The 22,254-nt window shown below is 39.4% G+C and overlaps 1 long non-coding RNA gene across 2 annotated transcripts in view; it reads left to right on the forward strand.

The window, feature by feature from the left end:
• LOC136386873 (uncharacterized) overlaps positions 1-22,254 on the forward strand; it is a 265,786-nt gene that overhangs the window by 82,818 nt on the left and 160,714 nt on the right. The gene's annotated exons all lie outside the window — the stretch shown is intronic.

The following is a 22,254-nucleotide window of genomic DNA, read 5'->3' on the forward strand; positions in this document are numbered from 1 at the left end:
AGCCAAACATGCAGTAGAGACTTTGCTTAGAGGAACTCCAGAAAGGTAGATATCTAATGCTAGAATCACGCCGTGCTCATAGATAAGCCTTGCATTAAGTTTATCCAGACTTTTTATCAACCCAGCAAGCCTGATACCTGACGAAGAAGCAAGCATCCCCTTACATGACTGCTCTGAAGGGTTAGACTCTGTTCCAATGGCAAGACAGACCTTACTGACATACCTCTATTTAATGCACAAGTACAGCTATTCACTGATGGCAGCAGGTTGGTCCTAGATGGTGTTCGATGTGCTGAAGTGGCTGTAGTAACTCCTGAGGAGACTATATGAGACCAAACCTTGCTCCACAGGACTTCAGGTCAGTGGGCAGAACTCGTCGCTCTCAGCCAGGTATTAAGGGGAGCCAAAAGAGAGAAAGTCACCACTTACACTGACAGTAAGTATGCTTTTGCAACTGCTCGTGTTCATGCAGCAATCTATAAGGAGAGAGGATTCCTGAAATCTACACATCTGCTAGTAAGAACATTAAAAAGAAAGAAGAGATTTTAGCTTTACTAGAAGCCATTTGGTTGCTGTAAACTGTGGTCCTTATTCATTGCCCAGGACACCAGAAAGGGGACTCAACAGAGGCAAAAGGAAATCAGGCAGCAGATAAGGCAGCCAAAGAAGACGCTTTAAAACCAGTAGGGCCTAGGCTATGGCCGGTTGGCTCAGTGGCAGAGTGTCAGCCTGGCGTGCAGGAGTCCTGGGTTTGATTCCCAGCCAGGGCACACAGGAGAAGCGCCCATCTGCTTCTCCACCCCTCCCCCTCTCCTTCCTCTCTGTCTCTCTTTTCCCCTCCCGCAGCCAAGGCTCCACTGGAGCAAAGTTGGCCCGGGTGCTGAGGATGGCTCCATGGCCTCTGTCTCAGATGCTAGAATGGCCCTGGTCACAACAGAGCGACGCCCCAGATGGGCAGAGCATCACCCCCTGGTGGGCATACCCAGTGGATCCCGGTCGGGCTTATGCGGGAGTCTGTCTGACTGCCTCCCCATTTCCAAGTTCAGAAAAATACAAAAAAATAAAAAAAAAAACCAGTAGGGCCTAGCCTGACCAGGTGGTGGTACAATGGATAGAACATCGACTGGGATGCAGAGGACCCAGGTTCGAGACCCCGAGGTTGCCAGCTTGAGCGCGGGCTCATCTGGTTTGAGCAAAAGCTCACAAGCTTGGACCCAAGGTCGCTGACTTGAGCAAGGGATCACTCTGTCTGCTGTAGCCCACGGTCAAGGCACATATGAGAAAGCAATCAATGAATAACTAAGGTGTCGCAACAAAAAACTAATGATTGATGTTTCTCATCTCTCTCTGCCCCCACCCCATAAACAACAAGAAAAAACCCCAGTAGGGCCTCTAGAAATCTTAGTAACTTTACCAGAACACTTGTTGCCAGAGATGCTTTTTTATAACTAACTAGAGGAGTATTTTGCTTTAAGAAAAAAATATCTAAAAATAAGGAAAGGTAGTTAGAGTTGTTACCAGATAAGAGACCATTCTTACCTGAAGTCCTGAGCAGAAAATTTACCAGTCAGCTACATCAAGGTACTCATTTAGGCCAAACTAAGCTAATAGAAATATTTAAGAAAAATTACTACTTGCCAGGCTTAGAAGCTACTACAGAAAGCATAGGGTCCAAGTGTCTAGTTTGTGCCCAAGTAAATGCTAAACAAAATAGAGAAGTCATAAAGAGAAATAGGGATAGACAAGTTTTTCCAGAAAAACATTAGGAGATAGATAAAACTGCCAGCACAGGGATATAAGTAACTATTAGTTTTTACTGACACCTTTTCAGGATAGGTAGCGGCTTTCCCTACTAGAAATGAGACCACAATAACAGTTGTTAAGAAATTGCTGTGTAAAATTATACCCAGATTTACCTTGCCCATTAATATTGGGTCTGATAATGGGCCTGCATTTGTATCTAAGGTCTCACAGCTAGTAGGAAAGGCAGTCAACATTAATTAGAAGTTACATTGTGCTTACAGGCTTCAGAGTTCGGTTCATTCTTTCAATTTGTCCTGAGCTCTGAAGTCCTAACTAAATTCATTTTAGAAATTGGTGAAAACTGGACTAACTTACTCCCCGTAGTTTTGCTAGAAGCTAAATACACTTCATACTGGGAAAAATTCACCTCACATATAATTGTTTTATGCAGGGCAATGCCCCTTTCTCTCTAGGCTCCCTTGAATACCCCGTCAGAGAGAGATGGTGCAAACAAATCCCACCAACCCCTGTAAGTTGACCCTGAGAAGGACGACATACCCTGCTCCAGCCACAAACTAGAAGCTGGCTGGTCTATGCACAGCAGGGGCTTGAGGACCCTCGCCATGTGGGACTCCTTTACAATTGAACTTTGGGAAGAGGAGGGAAACTCAGGTCAGGGAAAGGCCAGAGCGTGTCATCTTAAGATTTAATACATGTGCAGCTATGAGTCATAAAGAAGGGGGGTATAAGTCCCTTTACTACGAAAAAAAAAAGTTACAAGGTAAACGAAAAATATATATGTACCTTTGTACTCATAGCTACCCTTGTAAAGTAATCTATAAATATTAATCATGTGTCTGACAAACTACTTAGAGGGAGGATACCTCCAAAAAACAGCATATTTTAAAAGAAAATTGCTTATTGCTAAGTTAAGTTGTCACTGAAGGTTAAGATCTTTAAAAATTAAGAGTTCTGATTAAAAGGGATTGCATAGTTTTGATAATAAAAGGTATAAAGTATAAATGCACTTTTAAGAAAAGAAAAGAGAAAAAGTTGTTATGAAATCTAGTTATTTCTGAATAGATAAGAAAGTTCATGAAAGCTAAAGGTTTATATAAGTTGCAGAAGGTTTGTGCAGGTTGTAAGTGGTTTGTACAATAGAAACAGGAATAAAAACAGGTTTAGGGAAAAGAATAAGCTTCTATTGTACATTCTAGCAAATGTTATGCCTCAAGTTTATCTGTATAAAGGAAATAGTTCTACAAAATAGAAGAAGCTTAGATTTACTTTTCCTTTAACAAGGTAACTTATGTGCAGCATTAAAGGAAACTTTTTGTTTCTATAATAATAATTCTAGTATAATTATGGAAAGCCTATCTTTATTTAGTTAGAGCAAACATAGAAAAAAGAAGAAAAGAATTTGAACAGTCAGCAATTAGTCCTCTTACTTTGATTTTAGTTTGTTTGATAATAGGACCATGTTTAATTAATTTTATAACAAGGTTTGTTCAAGAAAGGATAAACTCTATTAAATTAATAGTAATCAGAAATCAGTACACACCAATACAAGAGGATAGCAATGAAAATGAAAATAAATCAATGATTTGACTAAAATTTAATTAAAACAAGTAGGGAATGAAGAGTGGGGAAAAGGGCTCTTAACATGAATAATTTTTGACAGAACTTACTGTCTCTAAAACAAAGACTTTCAGTAGAACTTACTTCTTTTGAAAAGACTCCCTATTCTTGTCCTTGAGGCTGGTTTCCCAGACTGTGGCCTTGGGCTATCTTTGCCAAGTTGCAGGTGCTCTCAGAATGTTTCTCCCTAAATTAACCCTATAGATAAACAATGTAAGAAAGCTTGTTTCACTGCTTTGTTTTACTGCTATGCTTTCTCTCCTCCCCCTTCCTCAGTCAGTATGTATGTAATTTTCCCTTTAAAAGCCAGCCCCAAACTGTGTTCCCCATTGCATTGATTTGAATGACTTAGGTCTCCATGCAGTCCACGCAATCAGTTAATTAAAGACTCCCTAATTTGGCAAATTGATTGTGCAGCAAGACATCTTATATCGCTGTTCCAATACAACACTACAGATAATAAACTTTATTTTGGAAGTGAAACTTAGATCACAATAAAGTCATTGGGAGAACATTTACAGGTTCTTTTATATTAATCCAAAAAATGTTATAATACTTTAAATTTAGGTTTATTAATCTCTGTATGGAACATGTAACCAGTTTTCTGTTTACCCTGTAATTTTAAAAAATAGCAATGTAAGTGTCTAAATATTTAAAAATGGGAGGGGTTGGAGGGAAGGAGAATTTCAAATAATAAGCAGATGGGGAAAAACTACTAGCTAGTTTTTCCTCCTTTAATATTTCCTCATTGAAAAGTCATGAATGACTAAAATAGTACCATAAATGATGTTTTCTTTTCTATTTGTCATTGGTATCCTGTTTCTGATATAAATGCAACCACTTTTTAGGGCTTAAATGAGTAATGAAGTGAAATAAAAGATATCAAAACAAAAAGTTAATAGATACTATTACTGGTAGGGAGAAGAGTGCTGATAAATACTCAAATTCTAAGCATGAAAGATGGAAAATTTTCACTACTTGGGAACTTGTTATTTTATTATTTTTTAAATATGCAAACAAGCCCTGGCAAGATAGCTGGGTTGGTTGGAGCATCATCCTGAACCACAGAGGTTGCTGGTTCAATTGCTGGTCAGGGCACATACAGGAACAGATCTGTGCTTCTGTCTCTCTCTCTCTCCCTTTCTCTCTCACTAAAATCCATTTCCAGTGGCATATTCATAAAGCTTGTCATGATTTTTGCTGCCAGATTTTCTAAATTCTCTCAAAAGTTTAAAAACCACAAACAAGCAGCATCTCGCCTCAGTGTTCCCTGTACCTCTTGGTAACTAGTTCTAGGCCTGGCACTAGCAGTGTTCAGCCATGTTGGCTCTCCTGGGCACCTCCAAGCTTAGTATAACTAAGCCATCTGCAGATCACTTTGAGTTCATGCTGGAGATCTCTGGACACCTGTCCTGGGTGATCTTTTACCTCCTGGGCAGCCTCAAACCCAGTGCTACTGATGGAAACCTTCAGACCACACCAAAGCACCACCCAACCATATTTACAAGTGACATACTCAAGGAGAAGAATCAGCAGGCTGCCAAAACCTGCGGAAGTGAGTCCTTTATAAGACTCAATCTGTTTTTGGTCCTTATATAACAGACCTGCCATAGTGTTTTCAGCCAGTTCTAACAGTCAATGCACTGAATATAAATTCCTCTCATTGAGATCTCCGGAGTAGATCTACTACAACAAGACAGCACATACAATTTACATGGGGGGCACTCCTTGAATACCCAGCTGAGGTAACATTGGAGGTTGTACCACTGGGCCCCACAGGACACATACAACATAAGTCTACTCTAAAAATATCAGGAGAGGCCAGATAGCTCAAGTGGCTGGAGATTGTCCCAATAAGCAGAGGTTGCCAATATGATCCCCAGTCAGGGTACCTACAGAGACAGATCTCTCTCTCTCTTTCTCTCCCTAAAATCAATAAATACATTTTGAAAAAATCAGGAGACATAGCATCTCTACCTAATACATAGAAACAAACACAGTAAGGCAGGCAAAATGAAAAGAAAATAAAACAGAACCCAGATGAAAAAACATAATGAAACTTCAGAAAATAATTAAATATAATGAAGATGAGTAATCTACCAGGTGCAGAATTTAAAGCACTGATTGTAATGATGCTCAATGAACTTAGCAGAAAATTAGAAGAACTTAGTGAGAGATTCAGCAAACAAATAGAAAACAAAGAAAATAGAGGTAGGAAACATAAAAATGAACCAGTCACAAACAAAGAATACAATATCTGAAATGAAGAATACAGTAGAAGAAATCAGCAGAAGCATAGATGAAGCAGAGGATCAAATCAGCTGTTTGGAAGATAAGAAAACAGAAATGACCCTAAGTAGTAAAATGACAAAAATTTTAGAGATGGGAATAATTTAAGGAACTTCTGGGACAATGCCAAGCCTAACCCAGTGTTTCAATGCCTGAAAAATAACTCCCCATAACATCTGACTGAGTTCCACAAGGAGAAGAGAGAATGAAAGGGATTGAGAATCTATTTGAAAAAATAATGACTGAAAATTTTTCTCCTAACATGGTAAAGAAAAAAGACACACAAGCGCAGGAAACACAGACAGTCCTTAACAAGATGAACCCAAAGAAACCTATACCAAGACATATTATAATTAAAGAAAAGAAGAGGCCCTGGCCGGTTGGCTCAGTGGTAGAGCGTCGGCCTGGCGAGCAGAAGTCCCGGGTTCGATTCCTGGCCAGGGCACACAGGAGAAGCACCTATCTGCTTTTCCACCCCTCCCCCTCTCCTTCCTCTCTGTCTCTCTCTTCCCCTCCAGCATCCAAGGCTCCACTGGAGCAAAGATGGCCGGGGCGCTGGGGATGGCTCCTTGGCCTCTGCCCCAGGCGCTAGAGTGGCTCTGGTAGCAACAGAGCGACGCCCCGGAGGGGCAGAGCATCGCCCCCTGGTGGGCAGAGCGTCGCCCCCTGGTGGGCGTGCCAGGTGGATCCCGGTTGGGCGCATGCGGGAGTCTGTCCGACTGTCTCTCCCTGTTTCCAGCTTCAGAAAAAAAATACCAAAAAAAAAAAAAAGAATAGAAGAAAATCTTAAAAGCAGAAAGACAATTAACTACAAGGGAGTTCCCATAAGACTGTCAGCTAATCTCTCAACAGAAACATTTCCAACAAAAAGGGATTGCCACAAAATATTCAATATGATGAAAAGCAAGGATCTACAACCAAGATTACTTTACTCAGGAAGGCTATCATTTAAAATTGAAAAAGAGGCCCTGGCCAATGACTCAGTGGATAGAGCATTGGCCTGGCATATATATATATCCCAGGTTCGATTACTGGTCAGGGCACACCAGAGAAGTGACCATCTGCCTTTATTTCCTTTTCTCTCCCCTTTATCCTCCTCTTCCTCTCTCACAGCCAGTGGCTCAATTAGTTCAAGGGTGGCCCTAGGCATTGAGAATGGCTCAGTTGGTCCAAGTGTGTCAGCTTCAGGGGCTATAAATACCTCAGTACTTAAGCATTGGCCCCTAGATGGGTTTGCCAGGTAGATCCCAGTCAGGACACATCCAGGAGTCTGCCTCACTATCTCCCGTCCTCTCACCTAAAATAAAAATAATAAAAAGAAGAAAATAAAATTGAAGAAGGAATAGAGATCTTTCCAGACAAGAAACTAAAGGAGTTTGTTTAGAAATATTGTATGACCCAGAAAACCCCCTACTGGATATCTACCCCCAAAACACAAAAACAATAATACACAAAGACACACATGAATCCCCATGTTTATTTAAGCATTATTCATGGTTCTAAGACATGGAAACAACCAAATAGAGGATTAAATAAAGATGTAGTACATATATATTATACAATGAAATATTATTACTCAGCTATAAGAAATGGTGACATATTGCCCTTTACAACATGGATGGATCTTGAGAACATTATACGGAATGAAATAAGTAAATCAGGAAAGCTAAGAACTATATGTTTCATACATAGGTCGGATATAAAAATGAGACTCATGGACATAGATAAAAGTGAAGTGAGGTTAAGGGAGTTGGGGGTTGAGAATTGGGGGCCAAGGGAATAAAGAGGGACAAATATACAGTGATAGAAAATGATTTGACTTTGGGTAATGGACACAGAACACAATTAATAGTTCAAATGCTATAGAAATGTTCACCTAAAACCTATGTACTCTTAATCAATGTCACCCCATTAAATTTAATTTTCCAAAAAGAAAAGCACCAGTATTACAAGAAATGTTAAATCTTTTAAGAAAAAAAATGAAGCATATGAGTATAAAGAATAAAATTCTGATAAATATGTACCTATCAATAATAACTTTAAATTAAAGTAGATTAAATGCTTCAATCAAAAGACATAGGGTAGCTGAATGGATAAAACGGTAAAATCTCATATATACACTTTCTACAAGAGACACACTTTGAACAAAAGTCACACACAGACTAAAAGTAAAAGCATAGAAAAAGATATTTCATGCAACTGAGAATTAAGAAAAGCTGGGGTAGCAATATTTATATATATTAAACAAAATAGAGTTTAAAATGAAAAGTATAGGCCCTGGCCATTTGGGTCAGTGGGAGAGCACTGGCCCAGTGTGTGGAAGTCCCAGGTTCGATTCCCAGTCAGGGCACACAGGAGAAGTGCCCATCTGCTTTTTAACCCCTCCTCCTCTTGTGTGTATCTCTCTCTCCCTCTTTCTCTCCATTTCCTGCAGCCATCGCTCAGTTGGAGTGAGTTGGTCCCTGGTGCTGAGGATGGTTTCATGGCCTCTGCCTCGGGTGCTAAGAAGAGCTCAGTTGCTGAGCAATGGAGCAGCTCTCCAGCTGGGCAGAACATAGCCCCATATGGGCTTGGCAGTTAGATCCCAGTCAGGGCGCATGTGGAAGTCTGTCTCTGCCTCCCCTACTCTCACTGAATAAAATTTAAAAAACAGGAAAGGTATAATAAGAGACAAAAGGAGATTTCATAATAATAAAGGGATTAATTCAACAAGAAGATATCCTTTCAATATTATACTCCTAATGTAGAAGCACCTAACTATACAAAGCATAAAGGGGGGGATTGACAGCAATATAGTCATAGTAAAGGATTTTAACCCCCTTCACCTCACTGGGAAGATCTGACAAAGAGACAACAAGAAAACAACAGCTTTAAATAACACACTAGACCAGGTGGATTTAATTGATATTTTCAGAGAATTTCATCCAAAAGCAGCAGAATATACATTCATTTCAAGTGCACATAGATCATTTTCTAGAATAAACCACATATCAGGACACCAAATAAGTCTCAATAAATTTAAGAAGATTGAATTCATACCTAGCATCTTTTCTGATGATAAAGGTGTAAAACCAGGAATCAACTAAATACATAAAGAACAAAAACACACAAAGACATAAAGTCTAAATATCATGTTATTAAACAATGAATGGGTTAACGATGAGATCCAGGAAGAAATCAAACCATACTTTGATACAAATGATAATGAAAACAAAATCTATGGGACACACAAAAGCTGTTCTAAAAGGGAAATTCATAGCATTATAAGGTCTTCCTCAAGAAACAAACAAAAAATCTCAATTAACCATGTAATGTTACACCTACAGGAATTAGAAAAAGAGCAAACAGATCACAAAGTGAGTAAGAGGAAGGGAATAATAAAATTAGAGCAGAAATAAATGCAGCAGTTTAAAAAATGAAATATAATATTCTGACTAGTGGTAGTGCAGTGGACAGAGCATTGACCTGGAACTCTCAGGTCCTAGGTCCAGGTTCAGAACTCTGAGGTCACTGGCTCAAGCATGCACTCATCTGGTCTCAGCATTGGCTCATCCAGTTTTTTTGTAGACTCACTACCTTAAGTGTGGGATCATAGAGATGATCCCATGATTGCTGGCTCCAGGTCTCTAGCTTGAGCCCAAGGGCACTGGCTCAGCTGCAACCCTCTGGTCAAGGCACATTTCAGAAACAATCGCTAAACTCCACGTTAATGCTTCTCGTCTTTCTCCCTTCCTGACTGTCTGTCTGTCACTTAAAAAAAAATACAGTAGAGGCCCTGGCCGGTTGACTCAGTGGAAGAGTGTCGGCCTGGCATGCAGGAGTCCCGGGTTTGATTCCCGGCCAGGGCACACAGGAGAAGCACCCATCTGCTTCTCCACTCCTCCCCCTCTCCTTCCTCTCTGTCTCTCTCTTCCCCTCCCGCAGCCAAGGCTCCATTGGAGCAAAGTTGGCCCAGGCGCTGAGGATGGCTCCATGGCCTCTGCCTCAGGCGCTAGAATGGCTCTGGTCACAACAGAGCAATGCCCCAGATGGGCAGAGCATTGCCCCCTGATGTGCATGCGCAGTTGATCCCGGTCGGGCACATGCGGGAGTCTGTCTGACTGCCTCCCTGTTTCCAACTTCAGAAAAATACACACACACACACACACACACACACACAAAAATACAGTATAACTGATATATAAAAACAAGAGCTGGTTCTTTGAAAAATAAATAAAATTTATAAATATACAGTAACTTATAAAACACAGAGTGCCCAAATAAATAAAACCAGAAATGGAGGAGAAGTGACAACTGACACTATAAAAATATAAAGTACTAAAAAGAAATACTATAATTATATACTAATAAACAGGACATTTGCTAAAAGTAGATAATTTCTTGACACATACAAAATTTGAAGTCTAAATTAGATGGAAATAAAATTCAGTAACTGTAACTACTAATGAAATCAAATCAGTAATAAAGAGCTGTCTTGCTCCAAAAAGAAAATCCTAGATAAGATGGGTTCACAGATGAATTTATCAAACAAATAAATAAAACCTATCCTTTTCAAATTATTTCGAAGAGTTGAAGAGGAGAGAAGACTGCCCAGATGTTTTTAGGAGGCCACCATTATTCTGATTAAAAATCCAGACAAAGATATTACAGGAAAAGAAAATCATAGGCCTTGAGGAACATAAACTCACAAATTCTCAACAAAATAATTAGCAATCCAAATTCGACAAAATATTAAACATCTCATACACCTTAATGAAGTGGGATTTCTCCCCTGCATGCAAGGCTGATTTAAAGTCCACAAATCAATACAATATATCCGAAGGTCAAAATGAAAGACAAAAATCACATTATCATATCAATAGATGTATTAAAAGAATTTGACAAAATACAGAATCTTTTTCTGGTAAAAATTCTTAGCAAAATGAAAAGAGGCAGATCATATAAATTTAATGTAGGGTAACAATACAATATTTATAGACTACAACTGGTGTTTTGACTCTCAAATTTTCTTATTTTTAGCTAGTATAAGTCTCTTCAAATTAAGTTATGACATCTTTTGACATATACTACTAATCTTTAATATTTAAAAAAGAAAACTTTGTGGTACAAGATGTTATAATCCAAGAATCAATATTTTTCAAAGGAAACCTAGTTGCTTTTAGTAGGAAATGGTATATAAAAGCCCCAATCTGAGTAACAGGATGCTTATTGTTCCTGGCCATTTTTGTAGCTTTACATATTGATTTTTATTTAGTATTACTAATGTCCAGTGTCTTGTGATTTATAATCCATGAGATAGAATTCAACTGATAGTGATTTGCAGAAATTAATTAAACAACAATAATATATTATTATTAATAATAATCAGATTATAATCTATTTTAGTAGTATCTTGTGAAAAATCATTTTGGAAAATCATCTAATGGGCAGCCAGTCATCATTTTCAATTAATTTTATTTTGGGAATATGTGTGCCTTGAATCATCAGATTAAACATTTATACTTCATATTAGTTACAGATGTAGTAAATTATAGCACAATATGCAACTTGCTCATAGTGTAATATAAATGGTTTATTTTTATAAGAAATATTAGTATAATGGTTAATTTTATATCTTAACTTATATTGACTACAATACCCAGACATTTAGTATAACATTATTAGAGATGTTTTTGTGAAGGAATTCTTAAAATGATATTACTATCTAATTTAAATCTGTAGATTTTGAGTAAAGCAAATTTCTCTGCATAATGTGAATGGGCCTCCTTCAGGCACTTGAAGTCCTTAAGAGAAAAAGACTCCCTCCAGACTATTAACACCAATTTTTTTCCTGGGTTTCCACTGTCCAGACAGTTTATACTACAGCTTTTGCACTTGCCAAGTCTCCATAATATGGTGAGGCATTATTTATATACCACTACATCACCTCTATTTTTACAACTCTATCTCTACCTCTTGCTTTATTTTTTTAATATCCTGACTAATACAGATTCTTTAGTATTTTTAAATTTTTTATTTATTTATACTAATACAGACTTTGAAAACAAGAAGTGGGGTGCTGCTATAACAAATATCAAATATAAATTTATATATATAAAGGCTCTGGCTGTAGGCCACTGTTTTATACGTTGCTTCTTATATGCACTGCAACCTTGGGGCATTAGAACAATGTTTCAACCAACTGAGCTACTTTACCAGGGCCTTTAACTTATTACTATTTTTGATAATCATGGAAGTTCTAACAATAAAACCAATGTTATGTTTTTTGTGTTGACAAAAATCCCTTATGTGTAGGTATTTATGTCTTTACATAATAAGGATTTGGTAAAGAAAGGCAACAAATTCATGATGTAGAGAAAGAAATTGGCTATAAATCTCCTTCCTGATAATCAGACCCAGAAAGAGAAGGAGAATAAGGAAATAAATCTGTTTAATGTCTTGAATTTGGGGGACCATGGATTAGCAGCAGGAAGATTTCCTGATACCACCTTTGCTGCTCTGAAATAGGGCCAGAATGGTGACAGTCCCCACCCTGTATAATTAAGGAATAGTCTCCCCCTAAAAGACCCAGAAGGGTACCAAATTTGATCAGGAAGATTTCCTACCCAGAGCGAAACTTCCTACAGTTTCTTTTGAAGAAATACTTTAAGGGTGGAATAAACCAGGAATGCCAGCCCACTGGCTACTACTGGGCCTTGACTCCACTTTCCACTTTGGATTTACAGAATTGAAAGAATTCCAGATCACATGTAGGGAGGATCCTCAGAAAATGGCAGATCTTATGACCTGTATTTTGTTACTCATAATTCAAACAGGGCAGATGTACAGGCTTGCTTTAACATCTGCTAACAGCAGGTGAAAAGTGGCTAGTTATAGATAAAGTTTATAAAGAGGCTCATTGCCTCTATCATAAAATCCCAACTGGACCTCCAACCTAGCTGAGACAATACCTTTGACAGCCCAACTGGGATCCAAATCTGGAAATTTCAGGGATTAAGCCTGCCTAAGAACATTAAGAAAAGTGCATTTTGGAAGGGCTTAAGAAAGGAATACCTAAACAACAGAGCCTGAATATGATATAGGCCATTTAACAAAAAACAAAGAACCTTCTGAATTTTTAGAAAGAATCTATCAGGCCTATTGAAAGCACCCTGATGCTAACACACACAGGCACCAGAAAAATGTCCAGATCATAAACATGATTTTAATTGGGCAAAGTGCCTGGATATCAGAATAAAGCTCCAGTGTTTAGATGGAGTGTTGAGCATGAATCCTTCCTAGCTAGTGGACATTGCCCTTAAAGTTTACCAGGGTAGGAAAATGAGGAAATTAAAGCAGGTCTCCATCTTTTTAGAAATAGTGCTGAGAAACCAGAAGGAGAGGTGAAACCAAATCTCCTGGAAGGAAAGAGCAAGTAGGCACCAAGCAATAAGTATATTGTAAAAAGGAAGGCCATTAGAGAAAACACTCACTGCCTAGAACTCAAAAAGAAAAAAAAATCATAGAAATATTTACCAGGGAATGTTAGAAAGGAAAGACGAATCTGATGACAAATGAGGAGATCCTGGGGCTCCCTCAGACACCTGTCTGTCCATACTTCCCCAGAGGAGCACTGGGTACAATTAACAGTGGGGAACAATCTAATGGATTTACTCATAAATATAGGAACTATATATTTAGTGCTAAATACAAAACTAAACAAGAAAAGTTCAGTTGCAGTGTCATTTACTAGAGTGACCAGACAATTACTAAACAGGGTTCCTTCAGTCTCTGGAATGCCAGCTTTGGGATTGAAAACTTCATCAGCCCAGAGTGCAGATGTCAGGGTTTGATCCCCACTCAGGGCACACATGAAAAGCCACCATCTGCTTCTCTTCCCTTCCCTCTACTCCTTCTTTCTCTCTTTCCTTCCCGCAGTCAGTGGCTTGACTGGTCTTAGCCTCAGTCTTAGGCATTGAGTGTAACCTTGGTTAATATGAGTATTGGCCCCAAACAGGGGTTGCTGAGTTGATCCTGGTTTGGGTGCATGGGGGAGTCTGTTTCACTATTACCCCTCTTCTCACTTTAAAAAGAAAGAAAGAAAAATTATGCATTGTTTTCTCTACGTGTCATTGTTAGGCTGAGATTTCTTTATAAATATATTTTTACATTATTAGTTCTGTAGACATCCTTTCTGGATGGGAAGTCATTCCCCCTAGAATGGAGAAAGCAAGTGAGGTAGAAAACCTCTACTCAAAGAAAAATCCCTGGGTTTAAACTTTCTTACAGCATTCAAAATAACAATGAACTGTCATTCACTTCAGAAATGTCCTGGAAGATAGGACAGGTGAAGGAGGAGAAACCAGAAGAATGCATAGGAGAAGGGGCCTGTAATGTTTGGGGTCTTATGCTCCAGCTTGTGACCTCAGTGTTTAGGACTGAGGGAACAAAGGCAGACAGAAAAGTTTAAAAAATAACAAACCACAGGTGTAGACCTTGCTTGTTATTGGTTCCTTGAAATGAATTTGCAGCTCCAGCAAGAATAATAAGTAATAGGATTATCAAGGACAGATCCTCTGGCTACCTCTCCCCTTCCTCTTCCTAAGATATGAAAGTCGGAAAAGACAAGATGGCGCTGGAGTAGGCAGACGTACCAACATCTACCTCCCAGAACCAAAGTGGAATACAAACTAATTTTTAGAACTATCATCTGGAAAAACCAACTTTGGACTAAACTAAGAGGTCTCTTCAACCAAGGAACACTGAAGAAGCCACACCAAGGCTGGTAGGAAAAGCGTAAACGCGGAGAGGGCTGCCCAGCTCCCCGGAGTGAACGGCAGCAGGGAGAGACTCGTGTGGCGGGAGGTGAGTTTAGCAGAGGGGGAAGGGTCCTGAGCCCCAGGAACAAAGCCCCAGCCTGCAGCCCCAGAGCCCAGAAGAGGCGTAAGGACAGTATTTAGCTGGAAACAAGTCAGGATACTTGTTTGTGAGAAAGAGTCTGATTTCTCAGACCCAGGATCCTTCTTAAAGGAACCGCGCTGAACATCTCTCTCACAAACACTCACCTGGGACTCCTGGGGATGGAGGAAGAGAGGAGAGGACCAGAGTAACAGGAAGAGAATGTAATCTAGGAGGCACAGGGAGAAGCATTTTGGGAGATAGCCACCCTAACCCCTGAGACGAGTCACTCCCCAAAGCTGAAGTGAGTATTTCCCCTGGAAACAGCAATACCAGCAAAGGGAAGCAGGACAGCAGCCAAACAAGCTCCCTCACAGCACTCAGAGCAGAGTTGTATAGAAGGAGGGAGCTTTTGGGTCTACAGCAGTGAGTCTTAGGGTCCGAGCTGCAATGCCCCACCCACGCGGCTGAGGGATCCCCAGAGGGCCAGCGGCAGCGAGAGACAAAAGCGCGGTTCTGCTGGCAGGGGCAGAAGCCAGCTGGCCACCACTGGGCTCAGGTGTGAGCTCAATCTTGCCTGGCTGGGGGAAGGGGGTGTGCAAAAGCAGTCAAACTCAGCTGCCAGCAGCCTGTAATCTAGCCTGCAGAAGAAGGGCGGGAACCCCGGAAAGGGTGGAGACAAGTCCCAGGGCAAGGGCAGAGGAGCACAGCCTTGCCCCGCCTGTGCAACCCAGGCTTGTGGTCTGACTTGGTAGCCAGCTCCTCCTGCAGGGGTGGAGCCAAAAGCCCAGAAGTGGCGGAGTTCCGCTACTGAGCTGAGCTTGGGCACGCATTCCTGCCCGGTGGTAGAGCCAAGGCTAGCAGCCGTTCCTCAAGTGGGCTCCTCCTGCAAGGGCAGGGCGAAAGCCCGGAAACAGACGGAGACCCCGCAGCTGAGCAAAGGTGCTCGCCAGTGCCCTCAGGACCGAGCATAACATCACACATGGGGGCAGGGCAAAGGCCAAGGCCACCAACACTTGTACACCCGAGCGCATGATCACAGCCACTCCCATGAAGAGAAAATGCAGAGGCAGAGAAATACAACACAAATAAACCAAGAGAAATCCCCAGAAAAGGACCTAAGTGAATCAGATATAACCAAATTACCAGATGCAGAGTTTAAAATAACGATTGTTAGGATGCTCAAAGATATTAGAACAACCATAGATGGCCATTATGAAAACCTAAATAAAGAGATAACAAATATAAAAAAGGACATTGAAATAATAAAAAACAATCAGTCAGAAATGACAAATACAATATCTGAAATAAAGAATACAATGGAAGGAATTAAAAGCAGGATGGATGAAGCAGAGAATCGAATCAGCGAGTTAGAGGACACGATAAATAAAGGCACGGAAGCAGAGCAGAAAAAAGAAAAGAGACTCAAAAAGTCCGAGGAAACTTTAAGAGAGCTCTGTGACAACATGAAGAGAAACAACATCCGCATCATAGGGGTTCCTGAAGAAGAAGAGAAAGAACAAGGGATAGAGACTTTGTTCAAACAAATCATAGCAGAAAACTTCCCCCAATTAAGGCAGGAAAACATTTCACATGTTCAGGAAGCACAGAGAACTCCATTAAGGAGAAACCCAAAGAAACCAACACCAAGACACATCATAATTAAAATACCAAAGCTAAGTGATAAAGAAAAAATATTAAAAGCTGCTAGAGAAAAAAAGACTATCACCTACAAAGGAGCCCCCATAAGGATGACTTCTGACTTCTCAACAGAAACACTTGAGGCCAGAAGGGAATGGCAAGAAATATTCAAAGTAATGCAGAACAAGAACCTACAACCAAGACTACTTTATCCAGCAAGGCTATCATTTAAAATTGAAGGAGAAATAAAAAGCTTTACAGACAAAAAAACCTCAAGGAATTCACTGCAACCAAACCAAGGCTGCAAGAAATGCTAATGGACCTGTTATAAACAGATCAAAGGAAAAAAAAGAATACAACAAAAGAAGAATACAGTTTTAAAGAAAAAAAATGGCAATAAACAATTACATATCAGTAATAACCTTAAATGTTAATGGATTAAATGATCCGATCAAGAGACATACGGTAGCTACATGGATAAGAAAACAGGACCTATACATATGCTGTCTACCAGAGACACATCTTAAATCAAAAGATGCACACAGACTAAGATAAAAGGATGGAAAAAAAATATTTCATGCAAATGGAAATGAAAAAAAGCTGGGGTAGTAATACTTATATAAGACAAAATGGACTTTAAAACAAAGACCATAGTTAGAGATAAAGAAGGACAGTACATAATGAAAAAGGGAGCAATCCAAAAGGAAGATATAACCATTATAAATATCTACGCACCTAATATAGGAGCACCTAAATATATAAAGCAGACTTTGATGGACTTAAAGGGCTAGATCAACAGCAATACTATAATAGTAGGGAATTTCAATACCCCATTAACATCATTAGATAGATCCTCAAGAAAGAAAATTAACAAAAAACAGCAGACTTAAAGGACATATTAGATCAACTCGATTTAATAGATATCTTCAGAACCTTTCACCCTAAAACAGCAGCATATACATTCTTTTCAAGCGCTCATGGTACATTCTCTAGAATAGACCACATGTTAGGGCACAAAAGTGGTCTCAACAAACTTAAGAAGATTGAAATCATATCGAGCACTTTCTCTGATCACAATGGCATTAAACTAGAAATCAACTACAATAGAAAAATTGAAAAACATTTAAACACTTGGAAACTAAATAGCATGTTATTAAATAATGAATGGGTTAACATTGGGATCAAAGAAGAAATTAAAAAATTTCTACAAACAAACGATAATGAGCATACATCAACTCAAAATTTATGGGACACAGCAAAAGCAGTCCTGAGAGGGAAGTTTATAGCATTACAGGCATACCTCAAGAAGCTAGAAAAAGCTCAAATAAACAACTTAACCCTGCATCTAAAAGAACTAGAAAAAGAACAGCAAGTAAATCCCAGAGCTAGTAAAAGGAAGGAAATAATAAAGATCAGAGCAGAAATAAATGACACAAAAGCTAAAGAAACAATACAGAGGATCAATGAAACCAGGAGCTGGTTCTTTGAAAAGGTAAACAAGATCAATGAACCTTTAATGAGACTCACCAAGAAAAAAAGAGAGAGGACTAAAAAAAATTAGAAATGAGAGTGGAGAAATAACTGACACAACAGAAACAGAAATACAAAATATTGTAAGAAAATACTATGAAGAACTGTATGCCAAAAAACTAGACAACCTAGATGAAATGGACAAATTCCTTGAATCATATAATCTTCCAAAAATCAATCTGGAAGAATCAGAAAACCTAAACAGACTGATTATACCAAATGAGATCAAAACAGCTATCAAAAAACTCCCAAAAAAGCAAAGTCCTGGGCCTGATGGCTTCACAAGTGAATTCTACCAAATATTCAAAGAAGAACTAACTCCTATCCTTCTCAAGCTAATGCAAAAAATTCAAGAGGAAGGAAGACTTCCAAACTCCCTTTATGAGGTGAGCATAATTCTGATTCCAAAACCAGGCAAAGACAACACAAAAAAAGAAAATTTTAGGTCAATATCCCTGATGAACTTAGATGCAAAAATCCTCAACAAAATATTAGCAAACCGGATCCAGCAATATATGAAAAAATTATACACCATGATCAAGTGGGATTTATTCTTGGGAGGCAAGGCTGGTACAATATTCGCAAATCAATCAATGTGATTCATCACATAAACAAAAGAAAAGAGAAAAACCACATGATAATTTCAATAGATGCAGAAAAAGCATTTGATAAAATCCAGCACCCATTCATGATCAAAACTCTCAAAGTGGGAATACAGGAAACATACCTCAACATGATAAAGGCCATCTATGAGAAACCCACAGCCAACATCATACTCAATGGGCAAAAATTAAAAAGCAATCCCCTTAAGATCAGGAACAAGGCAGGGGTGCCCCCTGTCACCAATCTTATTCAACATAGTTCTGGAAGTCCTAGCCACAGCAATCAGACAAGAAGAAGAATTAAAGGCATCCAAATTGGAAAAGAAGAAGTAAAACTATCATTATTTGAAGATGATATGATATTGTACATAGAAAACCCTAAAGTCTCAGTCAAAAAACTACTAGACCTGATCAATGAATTCGTCAATGTGGCAGGATATAAAATCAATACTCAGAAATCAGAGGCATTTTTATACACTAATAATGAACTGTCAGAAAGAGAAATCAAGGAATCAATCCCCTTTACCATTGCAACCAAAAAAATAAAGTACCTAGGAATAAATCTAACCAAGGAGATAAAAGACTTGTACTCAGAAAATTATAAAACATTGATAAAAGAAATCAGGGAAGATATGAATAAGTGGAGGCATATACCGTGCTCATGGTTAGGAAGAATAAACATCATTAAAATGTATATATTACCCAAAGCAATTTATAAATTCAATGCAATACCGATTAAAATACCAATGACTTACTTCAAAGATATAGAACACATATTCCAAAAATTTATATGGAACCAAAAGAGAACACTAATAGCCTCAGCAATCTTGAAAAGGAAGAATAAAGCAGGAGGGATCACACTTCTGGATATCAAGTTATATTATAAGGCCATTGTACTCAAAACAGCATGATACTGGCATAAGAACAGGCACATAGATCAATGGAACAGAACAGAGAACCCAGAAATAAACCCACAGCTCTATGGACAATTGATTCTTGACAAAGGAGGTAAGGAAATACAATGGAGTAAAGTCAGCCTCTTCAACAAATGGTGTTGGGAAAATTGGACAGCTACCTGCAAAAAAATGAAACTAGACTACCAACTTACACCACTCACAAAAATAAACTCAAAATGGATAAAAGACTTAAATGTAAGCCGTGAAACCATAAGCATCTTAGAAGAAAACATAGGTAGTAAGCTCTCTGACATCTGTCGCAGCAATATATTTGCTGATTTGTCTCCACAGGCAAGTGAAATAAAAGACAGGATAAACAAATGGGACTTTATCAAACTAAAAAGCTTCTGCACAGCTAAAGACAATAAGAACAGAATAAAAAGACAAACTACACAATGGGAGAATATATTTGACATTGCGTCTGATAAGGGGTTAATAACCAAAAAATATAAAGAACTTGTAAAACTTAATACCAGGAAGACAAACAATCCAATCCAAAAATGGGCAAAAGAAATGAATAGACACTTCTCCAAAGAGGACACACAGATGGCCAATAGGCATATGAAAAAATGTTCAACATCACTAATCATTAGAGAAATGCAAATTAAAACCACAATGAGATATCATCTCACACCAGTCAGAATGGCGCTCATCAATAAAACAACACAGAATAAGTGCTGGCAAGGATGTGGAGAAAAGGGAACCCTCCTGCACTGCTGGTGGGAATGCAGACTGGTGCAGCCATTGTGGAAAACAGTATGGAGATTCCTCAAGAAATTAAAAATCAAACTGCCTTTTGACCCAGCTATACCGCTGTTAGGAATATACCCCAAGAACACCATAGCACTGTTTGAAAAGAAGAAATGCACCCCCATGTTTATGGCAGCATTGTTCACAATAGCAAAAATCTGGAAACAGCCCAAGTGTCCGTCAGAGGACGAGTGGATTAAAAAGCTTTGGTATATATATACTATGGAATACTACTCAGCCATAAGAAATGATGACATAGGATCTTTTACAACAACATGGATGGGCCTTGATAACATTATACTGAGCGAAAGAAGTAAATCAGAAAAAACTAGGAACTATCAATATATGATTCCATACATAGGTGGGATATAAAGATGAGACTCAAAGACATGGACAACAGGTTTGGGGTTACAGGGTGGGGAAGGAGAGGGAGGGGGTTGGGGAGGGGAGGGGCACAAAGATCATGGCTTTTCAGCATTTGCCATATTCCCCCTTTAATCTATAGACAGACAGCAAATATTTACTTATAGTGTTTCCACTATAAAGACTGCTGTCTTAGGGACAAATACTGATGAAATATTTCAGCAGTTCCTCCTTCTTCAAAGACTTATATGTCAACATAGAGCTCCATGTTTCATGGGACATACTCAAGCTCACTCCATGCTCCCTGGAGCTTTAACACAAAAGAATGGCCTTTTTTTTAACTCTTTTCTTTTTGTTTGTTTGTTTTTTGTTGTATTTTTTCTTTTATTTATTTATTTTTTGTATTTTTCTAAAGATGGAAATGGGGAGGCAGTCAGACAGACTCCCGCATGCGCCTGACCGGGATCCACCTGGCATGCCTACCAGGGGGAAATGCTCTGCCCATCTGGGGTGTTGCTCTGTTGCAACCAGAGCCATTCTGACAACTGAGGCAGAGGCCATGGGGCCATCCTTAGTGCCCGGTTGGCTTTGCTCTGGTGGAGCCTTGGCTGTGGGAGGGGAGGAGAGAGACGGAGAGGAGGGAGAGGGGGAGGGGTGGAGAAGTAGATGGGCGCTTCTTCTGTGTGCTCTGGCCCAGGAATCCTGCACACCAGGCCAATGCTCTACCGCTGAGCCAACCGGCCAGGGCCTAGGAATGCCCTTGTTGATCAAGCTACCCAAAAGAAAATTATATGGAGCAACCATGACTGACTAAGCAAGTCAGTCTCATACTATTCGTCACCAGAACGCTGCAGCCCAGTGTAAACAGTTTCAACTTTCTCAGAAAGCAGCACAGCAGATTGGGAAATCCTGTCCGAGGGGTCCTATACTGCCCCCTCATTTGGAGGTAACCCTCAAGGACCCCTACCAGGACAACTTTGGCAGATGGATGCTACTCATATACCTTCATTTGGCAAACAGTCGTATGTCCACATTAGAGTGGCTTCATATTCCAGATCTATAGTAACCTCTGTCAGAAACAGGAGAGGCTGCTAAGCATGTTATAGTTCATGTTCTGTATGCATTGTTCTATTATTGGATTTCCTAAACTGGCTTAACTGAAAATGCTCCTGCATATGGAGCAAAAGCATTTACTGTATTTTGTCATGCTTACAATCTTTAAAGTTAAGGTATTATTAAAGTGTACTCAGCAAACATTTTAAGGTAAATTAAAAAAAAAAAAACAATTTAAAAGGAGGTAGTCATATCCTGGAACTCCTACGGGTCTTCCATATCATGCTTTTTACTTTAAAAAAAATTTTTTTTTTACATCTCTTTTGCATGCTGATGAACAGGAGACACCAAATCTTTTTCGCCTGCAAACTACTACCTTCTTTATTAGATCCAGCTAATACACTGTTTTGTCTTTTTCCAAATAGCTCCAGATATATGAAAAAGATTTATATAGGCAGATGGAGATCCTCAAACCCCTCAGTGACATCTTCTGAGCATGGCTTTTAAGATACCTAGAGGCAGAAAAAGCCCAATAGAGATCAGGGGAACTACCAGCTTTTAGGATACGCCCTTAAAGGCTCCAATGCCCCAAAGGGGTCTCCTAGGATGCCATCTGGGTCCTGCTTCAATAGTGGAAAGGAAGGTCATTGAGCTAAAGCCTACCAGGCTTACATGCCTCTACTGTGAGGAAACAGGGACACTGGAAGGTAGGCTTCCCCCTCACTCCTCTAAGGGAGGGTTCAGTCTCTTCCAGCCCTGCTCCAGCCACCTATGACCTAACCTCGCCCAGAAAGCTGGGGTTTGCCACTGAA

Source organism: Saccopteryx leptura, unplaced genomic scaffold (genome assembly GCF_036850995.1).
Source record: "Saccopteryx leptura isolate mSacLep1 unplaced genomic scaffold, mSacLep1_pri_phased_curated manual_scaffold_18, whole genome shotgun sequence".
In the NCBI taxonomy this organism is placed as follows: domain Eukaryota; kingdom Metazoa; phylum Chordata; class Mammalia; order Chiroptera; family Emballonuridae; genus Saccopteryx; species Saccopteryx leptura.